The sequence below is a fragment of the Mytilus edulis genome, chromosome 8 (assembly GCF_963676685.1).
Source record: "Mytilus edulis chromosome 8, xbMytEdul2.2, whole genome shotgun sequence".
Lineage (NCBI taxonomy): Eukaryota > Metazoa > Mollusca > Bivalvia > Mytilida > Mytilidae > Mytilus > Mytilus edulis.
The window spans coordinates 71,946,378-71,957,827 of record NC_092351.1 but is presented as its reverse complement, the minus strand read 5'-3'; the positions used below and the strand labels follow the sequence as shown (position 1 = coordinate 71,957,827).

Sequence of the window (11,450 nt, the reverse complement as noted above, 5' to 3'; positions counted from 1 at the left end):
AATGTGTCAAAGACCCCTATTTTTTGGACTATCAATGCATTTGAATGGGGACATGTAATTAACCCCCCCCCCCTTTTTTTTGTCATGGGTCAGGAAATCCCTTTTTAAAATGACTGGATCCGCCCCTGAAGGGTCTATAATTAAGTTTGACAACTTCAGACATACTACTTTACCAAAAAAATTGACACATTTCATCCAATTTGATTTCATCCTTTACTTGCTATTTAATGATGCAATATATATAATTGTGTATGTCACATGTATGTACATGATGTATTTTAATGTAAAGCATCTGAAAACTCATTAGCCGTTTTATATTTATTTCAGTTTTTCAAAAGGCAAATTTATGCCTGAAAACAGAGATTTCTTATTAAGGAGAAAGCCTCGCCCCCTTTTTGGTGTGAAATATTTTGTTGATTATATAGGGAATCACTGAAGCATGACTGGAGCAAGCATCCCCCTCTGCCCCCCCCCCCCCCCCCCCCCCCCCCCCCAAATAAATATAAAAAAATGGAAATTTTTGGATCTGCCCATATCAACCTTTCACTCAGGTCATTGGTGAAGAGTTGTCACACAAAATAAATGATATCAAATGTTCATATGTATATGTTTTAGCTCGTGTGTAAGGAGGCAACCATTTGATTTGTAGGGTGAAAAGGGTGAATAATCTTGCCTTGTAAAACTTGTGCTATAAATAAAAATTAATACATTTCCATTTAAAAATCCGTCAGCCCATTCTCATCCAGTGAAATAGATTATTATCTGTTTTCGAAATTATATGGAAGTACTTAGTAGTCCAGACGCATCGCAAGGCATTTTCGCTGCTTTGGTCTCTGCATGTATAATGATTCATTATGTTTTAACTTCTGTTCTACAAATTTTATATTAAAATATATTCTGATTTTTCATTTTTAATGAGATTTTAGTTTCTGTTGATAAGAGGCAGTACAAAAAACATGTTTTAATCATAATTAAGGTGAACCCAGCCCCCCCCCCCCCCCTGTCAACGTGACACCCAACCACACCGCTTGAAAATCTTAAAATATTTTTTAATGTTATCTTTACTATATATTGAATAGGGTTACACGTTGTCGCTACATAATAACCAGATAAAATGGATCTTGTTTATACAAAAAATATTTCAAGATTGTGGTTTCTCAAACATATGGGAGTCACAAAATTTTGTTAATAAAGAATGGTTAAAAACTGTCATAAAGCAGAGATTGCTAGATCAATATATTCAGAACTGGAATTCCCTCATTCAAAATTCGTCAAAAGGTATAAACAGAGACATATATATGTGTATATATGTCTCTGGTATAAACTACAAAATGATTAAGAAAAACTTGGAATTGAAGAATATTTTAATATTTTGGACTTCAAAGACGCTATTGTTTTTTGTCGATTCCAAACGACTAATACTAAGTTGCCGATTGAAACAGGAAGATGGAAAAACATAATCAGAGAAACCCGCTTTTGCAGTTTATGTAACAATCGACAAATAGGTGACGAATATCATTTTATATTTGAATGCAATTTTTTCAATCAAAAACGAAAAGAGTTTTTAACTGCATATTTTACAAAACAGCAAAATGCAGTTAAATTCTCTGAACTTATGTCAAGTACAAGAAAAACAGTTCTGAAGAAGCCTTGTTTTTTATAGAAAATATAAATACTTGTGTTTGTCGGCCCGTGCTTGTACTCCTGGCTTGTAACTTTTGTAACCTCTCTCGCTTGTTTTGTACATATTGTAAATATTTATTTTTGTATTTGTTATCTCTGTACCGATGTAATGCATTTGCTTTATGAGAATAAAGATATATATAGTAACTTCTTTAAATATACACAAGTCATAATTACATTGGCCAAAGGGTAACTTGATAATTAGAGGATCAAAGGATTTAAATAAGACAATCCAAGACTGCTTCCTCTATATGTTATTATACATATCTTTATTAGCCTCACTTAGGGTGATACAGCAATTGCAAAACGGGTAGATACGATCTGTAATCAAATAATTAAACTAATCAAAAGTTTATTTAGAGTAACCATATGCCGGATGAAAAAAAAATTGCCATTTATTGAAAAAAATATGGTTTTATATAACAAGAAAACTTCTCTAGTATTCTAAACATTTATCACGTACCCCCTCACCCAAACCTCCGCTTCAAGCTCTAGATTCGCGCCTGCACATTGTGAATTATATTTCTTACATCACGATGCTTATTACATTATAAAATAAAATGGTATTCATCTTTAATTGTTGAAATAAAGATGAATTGTTAAAAAAAAAGCATTGCCATCAGTTTTAAAGTTATCGTTCATAGGAGACAGTTATGATTTATAGTCTCTTTTTAATACGTAATATAATTTTACCTCTTGGAGTTTTTCTATATTACTTCTGTAATCGGATTTTGAAGAACCCCACGGACACCACATACTCTCATGCATATGACTTTCATTCAAGGTATAATGATAATATATATACATGTAAACTCTTGTGTTGTCAACAAGGAAACGAAATCTCAAAAGCATTTTTGTCTCAATTTGTATCTCAAAATAGGGTTCTTTAATTTTATAAAAAGCTTGCATAGCAATTTCCTTAAAAACAAAATATAACAAAGGCAAAGTTTTAAAACACAAAATTCATTTTTTTTCTATCATGAACTTGAATTTTTACCACGCTAAACCGTTAGGTTTATTCAACAACAACCATTAATTAATCAATAAGTAACGATAAAAAGACAATTGTGTATTGGATAAGGTTGATTGAACATGATGATTAGTGAATTTGCTATTTAAGGGCATACGATACAGTTTTGAACCTGTATTTACAAGTTCATGAAAATTTGCATATAGGCTATTTTTTACCTGATTAAATCAAATATGTAATAAAAAATATACCTTCATGTGCTACTTTTTGAGTAAAATGAGTTCAAAATTTTGTATATTTGCTCAAAATTCAGATTTGTGTCCGTATTTTCTTTTTCGAAAGAAAGACATAACTTTTTTGTTTTAAAAGATAAACACAAAATGGTTTTTGTTAAATAATCGGTAATTTCTGTATTTTACATGTTTTATAAGTATCATTAAAAATTATAAATTTTTGTTCCGAAATAACTCTATATTTATCAAATGTTCATGAATAGAGGAAAAAACGTCATTTTTTGTGCATGTTTATCAAAATTAAAAAAAATGCGCTATTTACAGTTTTATAAAATTTGGATCACATAATCTCCTTGCAAAATGAAACAAATTGCTGTTTTAAAAAATAGGGGTCCATGCACTCGTTTTCAAATTAAATCAGTTTGAATGATAAAAATCAGTCGAAAAATGCATCTTTTCCCGATATGTCAGAGTTTGACGTCGCGAAAATAACATTTTACGTTAGCAACGTCATTACATTCCCTGTAACTGTATCGTATGCCCTTAAGCCGTTGGTCACGTTCCGAGTGGCACGCGTTGATTAAAAGGTCATTTAACTTCAAAATTACAATATCTATTGATACCTAACTTTACAGATATGAGGTATTTAATCATATCCTCCTATATATCCATATTCTCTGTGATCTTAAAACATCGTTTTAGTGTCCTTAATGCAAAAACTTTCTTCTTAGTCAGCGCCATTAAGAATTCCTTTGCGGTATTTCTACACACCGAAATATATGGCCTTACTATTGGTAAAATACCACAGTACTTAGTGTCACTAATAGTCAAATTATTGTGCCGTGAAAACTGGAAATGAGGTTTAGCGGGACATAGGAAATTACAAAAATATTAGAATTGTTTACTTACATGTATAGTGTAAGCGGGATGCGGGAATCTAAAAAAAATAAATAGTAACTATAACAGCGAGATCCGTGAACAGAACTCCCAATGAGACCCCATTAGTTGTGGCTTATTTTTGATCTTTTTAGGTAGTTTCCTTCCCCTCGTTTTTGTAAAGCAGCACTCGAGGTCTGACAGTATATTACCAAGAAATGCATAAAATATTATTGAAAAAGAAGGTTTAGAAAATTTAAATAATGGTATGCACACACACTCCTGTGTCAGCACAGACAACTATATTTTTGTAAACGCGCCAAACTCATTTCTTCCACAGTGAGACAAGCTTTACAATGTTGATGGTGGTGAAAATCTAGTCCAAATAATTATGACGTCTTGCAAGGCTATTTTATTTCTGGAATGCTTTCCTCTGACGAAGCCGAAATGTGAAACCAAATCAACAAGAAGTCTAACATTTAAAATAGAACTGAATATAAAATCGAAATGTAAATGGGGAATGTATCAAAAGACCAAAAAGCAGATAACAGCCAAAGGGCACCAATGGGTCTTCAATGCAACGAGAAAATCCCACAACCAGAGGAGGGGTTCCTAACATAAGACAAATGGGGGGGGGGGGGGTCCAACTACATGTTCCCATTCAATACAATACAATACAATATGCTTTATTTGAAAAACATTCCGTCACATTGACATGTGAAACAAGAGGTAAATTACAAAATACAATCGCATACAATTAAAAAAATAAATAAATCAACTTGGAAATAAAATATATGGAAAATTACTTTATATTATAGTATTTTAACTTTGAAATGAATATAGACACATTTTTAAGTTTGCCAATGAAAGTTAGTCCTTTCATTTTTGCTTTATTCTGATATTTCACATATCCCAGAGGTATGAGGCGCCGTTTTACTATTTATTACTTATTTTCTGATATCAAAAAATGATTTTCTGATATCAAAAATTATATTTTTTGATATCAGGAATTCGATTTCTTGATATCAAGAAATAAAGCGTATTTTCTGATATCAAAAATTCGAATTCCTGATATCAAAAATTCATTTTTTGATATCAGGAAATCGATTTTTTGATATCAGAAATTCGAATTTTTGATATCAGAAAATAGGAATTATTTTTTGATATCAAGAAATAGATTTTCTGATATCAAAAAATGATTTTGTGATATCAAATAATTGAATTCCTGATATCAAATAATCATTTTCTGTTATCAGAAAATAAGAAATAAATGAATAAATGAAGGCTCCCTGTGTTCTAATAAAAGCATTCAAGCTCATCCATGAGCCCAAACATAAGGAAATATGAGAAATAATGTTTCCGGTATGTTTCTGGAATGTAACGCTATACGATGTTTGTCATTTTATTTATGGCAATTTCTGACTCCATTGTTGCAAAAACAAAATGCTTATACATTTCAAGTTTAAAAACATGATTTAGACCTCAAAGTCTCTAGAAAACTTCTATTTAATAACAATACTTAATTAAAGAAACATGTACACTAACAGTTTAATCTTCTAATCGAAACTGAACGATTACTGATCCAACTACTCTTAGATGCATGATTTTTATTTTATTAGTTGTTGGTGGCTTTGGACTAGCTGTCAGATAACTGCAAGTACTCTCAGATCTGTTCCTAGTGTCTTTTTTGTTGTTGTGATGTACAACTACCCAACTACCCGGCGACGTCCACTTGTGTATTTGTCCATCTGATTAGTTAAGCCTTTTTCAACTGATTTTTATAGTCAGTTCTGTTGTTGAACTGTTATACCACTGTCCCAGGTTAGGGGAGGGTTGGGATCCCGCTAACATGTTTAACCCCGCCACATTATTTATGTATGTGCCTGTTCCAAGTCATGAGCCTGTAATTCAGTGGTTGTCGTTTGTTTAGGTGTTACATATTTGTTTTCGTTCATTTTTTTTATATAAACAAGGCCGTTAGTTTTCTCGTTTGAATTGTTTTACATTGTCATATCGGGACCTTTTATAGCTTACTATGCGGTATGGGCTTTGCTCATTATTGAAGGCCGTACGGTTCAACCTATAGTTGTTAATGTCTGTGTCATTTTTGTCTCTTGTGGACAGTTGTCTCATTGGCAAGCATACCACATCTTCTTTTTTATAAATACAAAATTCGAGTCCGATGCACTACAAGACAATATATTGAAGATTTTTGAAATTATTATAAAATATTCCATGCTATTTACTTTTGCGTAGAATAATCCCAATCGAAGGAATTAGTCGACCTAAGAATTAACTAAATACTGGAAAATGTTTTAACAAAACTTGACTTATCGGAAACAAATATTGACTTGTTCAAGATTAGATACGATGGCTGGATGATATATTCATGTTCAACTGACGTAATACACGATCTTTTCGCCTCGACCATTCACGACTCCTTGCGGACTCCATCACGACTCCAACCCGACCACTAATTGAATACATAAACGATAATTCCGACCAATTCACGATCTTTACTCTAGCTAGACCACATCAACTATACTCGATCTCAGCCTGATCTCGGCCAGACCAGATCGACTTGATCACATATAGGGGTCGTAGGGAAAGTCGGTCATTGGTCGGGTATGTACAATTTCAGTATGAAAACGTCTCAATTTTTTTATATCACGCGCTGCAGAGGATCGGGCATTTTTAGTAAAATAATAATAAAAATAACAATAATAAATTCTTTATTTAAAGAGGGCCGGTTTACTCAAATAGAACTAGTCTAATTTTTATCAAGTTGAGACCCTCGATGTTACCCTTGTACGTCCATAAGTACGTATATCCCAACAGTTAGTGTCTGTTCTCTAATTTTATTTTGCCTCAACCAAATTTTATGAAACGTATACACAATGCTCAATACCATAAAACACAGATCATGTGCGAATTTGGGTGGTGTCTCTTTATAACGTTAAATGCAAGCTGGGGCATTATCTGTGTCCCATGGACACATTCTCCCTTTTTTTTTGTTAGATTCAGAAGTGCACAGAAGGTCTGAGTAAAATTAAACATTTAAAATATCTATACATGGAAATAAAGCAGTTGGATATTTTGGCAAGGTGGTTAGAGCTCAGATAGACCGTTTAATAGCTGTGACGGAGCTTGAAGAGAGCGTAGAAGTTGAACAAAAAGGGGTAGACGGCAAAGTGAACCGGGAAATTTAGGTAATGCAGTGGCTGACACGGCGACCACTGTGTCGGCAGTATAAATTGTAATCACAAAAATACTTTAACTCCTAGGAAAATTCAAAACGGAAAGACCCTAATCAAATGGCAAAATCAAAAGTGTGAGAGACTTGCAGGAGCTCAACAAAGGTGTCTTCCTGTAAGTAAAGTAGGATGCTGATTTGTTATGGGATTTTTACTGCTCTTTTCTTGAAAAAGACACCACAAAATGAGATTTGTCACTGGATTAGTACTGATGTTTGATAGCAATATACATAAATGTTACGATTCCCTTTTCCTTGTTTTCTTACAAGTTAAGTCTACTGTTTGTGTCATATAAATGTTCATATGTATGTAATCAGTATTTTCCATAGATCTGATACCCAGTAGTTGAATGGTTCAATATATTTCTTTTTGGTGTATCCATGGCAACAACCTGCTTGTTTTTCCTAATAATATTGCAAAAAAGTGGGTTAATTAAGATGTCACATTTTCCCAAAATTTGACCAAAAATAGAATTTCAATCCCCTGGATGATGCCTTTTCTGAAACTGTTTACATATATCTATCACGAATTCAAATAAAAATCATTTGTCTTTTGTCTCATTTTTTTATATATAATTGCGTTAAAAAGCGTACAAAAAAAGTGTTTGTAAACATTCGACCGTACGGTGACATATACTAGCAGTTCTTAATTTCTGTGTCATTTGGTGTCATGTGGAGAGTTGTCTCGTTGGCAATTATACCACATCTTCTTATTTTTATACTACAAAAATTTCTGGACTTACAGAAAATGCGAACAGCCAAACAAAAATAGCTTATTAAACAGGTAAAATATAATATTGATGTTCTAAAAAACTGACTTTGAAGGCTAAATTAGTCAACAGCTGTCTAAGAATGAATTTTAATGCACAATTACTTTCATATTTCAAAAATACTCTGGGGACAAATTGCAACACCAAGGATCACCCCAGGTTTTATTTGGTTTCGTGTTGCTAAGTTTTTAGTTTTCTATATTGTGTTATGTAGACTGCTGTTTGTCTTCTCTTCGGCCTTTCGTTTTTTCACTGTGGCAGAGTGCTTATAAAAGAAACTGGCACGTATAATTGCTTTTCAATGAAGAAATTATACAATTGTTGACTATATAAATGTACCTTAAAATAGTTAAAATGTGAGATACACAAACGTACAAAACTTCTAATGACTAATGAAGCCACACTGTGATATTCTTTAATTCCTTAAACAAGACCGAAATACTATAAACAATGTTGGGGCTCATGGGTGCGTTTAGAAGCTTTTATTGAGACACAGGGGGAAATCATTGATATTTTTCTTATTTTCTGATATCAAAAAATCATTTCTTGATATCAGGAATTCGAATTTGTGATATCAAAAAATCATTTTCTGATATCAGAAAATGTATTTCTTGATATCAAATAATCGTCAGTATTATTTGATATCAGAAAATCAATTTTTTGATATCAGAAAATGGATTTCTTGATATCAAAAAATGATTTTCTGATATCAAGAAATCGAATTATTGATATCAAGAAATAAAGATTATTTTCTGATATCAAGAAATCAAATTCCTGATATCAAAAAATGGATTTCTTGATATCAAAAAATTGAATTCCTGATATCAAGAAATATTTTTTGATATCAGAAAATGAGGAATAAATAGTAAAACGGCGCCTCATACAGAGGAACCAGTAATGACGCACTTAAAGTCGTGTTTGTCTCTGCATTTAATCAACCATTTAAAAGAATAAGAAAAACGGAATGGAATAAAAGATTGATTGCTTGTTAATATATTTCAATCATTAAACAGTAGATATTTGAAACATTAAAAGCAATAAAAATCATGTTTGCCAACATTACAAACGGACTGTCAAAAAATGATGGGTACCAGTAATGACGCACAGTAAACAAACCAGTAAAAAACACTTGCTTGTACCTGATAATCGAAAAATTGCTTCAATCTGGATTCTATGAAGTTAACGCTGTTCAACAAATTCAATTTTATTTACAAATTTTGAAATTTTTATACACTTCAATGATCATGGGGAAAGTATAACAAAATTTTTAATCATTTTTTTTTCTTTCAATTGTACAAAATTTATGAAACTGATATATATATTCCATATATTTGAAAATAAAAAGTAATTGCATTCATAAAACACCAATGACAATAATACATTAATCAATGTTTACCTCATACATTGAATGAAAAAAAATCGATAAACCATAGAAAATTATATAAGCGACGATCATTTGTTCTACTGTGATTCCCGCTTAAATGTAAAACCATGTCACATGACAGTCGTGTGATTTCATAAACACCAAATAGGGAAGCATGCGGTTACATATTTTTATTGGCCGAAGTGGATGTAGGACTGATAATTATCCAGGGAAGGGTAGAATTTTTTTACCTTAATAAAATGGCGGAAATAGCATTATCTTTAATATTTCAAGTAATAATAACATTTCTGGGCAGAGTTTTAGGCATCTTTGTTGTAGTCAGATGACCTTCACCAACATGTTTTGAACGATTAATCTTGGTGACGTCACGGCTTTTGTTTAAAAATATAAAACCGAAAACTAAATCGGTGCGTCATTTCTGGTCCACGTCAAAACAGGTACCAAGACGATAGTACTCTGGAATATGCTGATTTCTGATATTTTTTAACTATTAAAGAATTGCATTCAAATAAATAATGGAATTCATTGCCAATTGCAGTTAAACACAGATTGCATGTCCTTTCTTCTTTTGGAATGACTTATACCATCTTCCCAGCTCTACTGGGATTTTACATTGCAGCATCTTAATTTTGAAATATATTTACGTTCGAATGGTGTTAATTTTAAAATTCAAATGCATTGATCGTCCAATAAAGAACAATGAAGAAAGGGGGTCCCAACATGTCCAACCCTCATACCCTCCTGGATCCCTGCCTGTGAGGCATGCTTTAGCTTGCCATTAAACAAAAAATGTATACTTGTTGAGTGATAATGGACGTCATATTAAACTCTTCGATACATACATGTCAACCTCTGACAATGGGAAATCATGTCATGACATGACATGATATGTCAAAAAGCGTGTGAAAACGCGTGACGTAGATGCGGACTTGTTAATATGAATGTGGTAATGTTCATAATTTCATACAAATTTGTGAATATAAAAAAACAATATATATTCTACTGTGAACTTTTATTGTATTAAACAGTGGTCTGTTATGTTGCTTTTAAAGCACCACCACTAGGCACATATTCAAAACAACTGCTAGTTTCAAGTTTAGTTACATTTATTTGATAACAGCACACAATACAAATGTAACATAGTCAAGTTCTGATCAGAATTCGGTGTCAATTTCTTTATAATTGAAAAGGCTCTCCCACAGTAGGAATTGATATTTGATTGAATTAGCTTCATCAAGATTTGTAAGAATGTCATAATGTATTGGTTTTTTTTTGGCAATGTAAAATGTCATCTATTATCTCTGCCATTGCTCCCATTGCTATTGCCTGGTTAAAACTGGGTAGTTCATCAGAAGAAAGCTGGTACTATGAGAGCTGATCCAACAGTTCTGTGATATTTTTATCCCCATGGCCTGTAGATTTCTGTTGCCGTGTTGGCTAGATTTGAAACTGAAATTGAAAAAGAAAAATTTTTTATCAATTTGATTTCCATTAGATAAACATGTTAAATGCTTATTCAAATAGCTACATTGTATTTCTCCTCTCACATGTATTGTTTTTTGTCATTGCAACATAGAATGCACAAATTATGCGTTACTTGTCACTCGATATTTAAACTCGAACTCCAAAATATAATTTATAAATCTTGAATCTTGCCGTACACATCGTTTTGGCTTAACAATCGGCACTTTAGACGACGGTACAGGCCCTGAAAGTGACCTCTTTCTGTGCACATTTCCCCTTTAAAGTGAATTTGAAAGAAATTCACAAAATCGTTAAAACTAATCACAAACTGCTTACCTTTTACTGTTTGTCCATATAGAAAAATAAACGGCAGCCAAACAATTACTTCGAATTTTTCGGTATTTATCGCCGAATAAGGAAAAAACCCGAGAATAGCGATATCACTAACGACCAAAAAATGAAAAGAACGAAAAAGCGTGTAATTGCGTGTAAAGTGGTGAAAAGCGTGTACACGCCATGTGACAAAATCCTCGCGTGTAAACCATTGAAAAAGCGTGTATTACACGCGAATATCATGTCACTTGACATGTATGCTTCGATATAAAAAAAGAAACTAAAATAAAATTCATACAAAGGTCACAAAGGCCATAACTTCTGGCTCCTGACTTGGGAAAAGTGCAAATTGCAGTGGGGATGAAAGCCTTTACTGTAAATTCCTGAAATTACAATTATATAAATCATCTCACATCTTTGCGCATTTCTTGAAATTGGTCATATTAATAAATGCATGCAATATTTTCAGAAAATTTCAATATAT

General features: G+C 32.4%; 1 long non-coding RNA gene across 1 annotated transcript; it reads right to left on the bottom strand.

Moving 5' to 3' along the window:
* Positions 1–10,164: 10,164 nt before the first annotated feature.
* On the bottom strand, positions 10,165–11,223 carry LOC139486189 (uncharacterized). The gene is made up of 2 exons (XR_011655499.1): positions 10,970–11,223; positions 10,165–10,618 (listed from the first exon to the last, which is right to left on the bottom strand). It is a non-coding gene; the product is annotated as an uncharacterized lncRNA (long non-coding RNA).
* Positions 11,224–11,450: the final 227 nt, after the last annotated feature.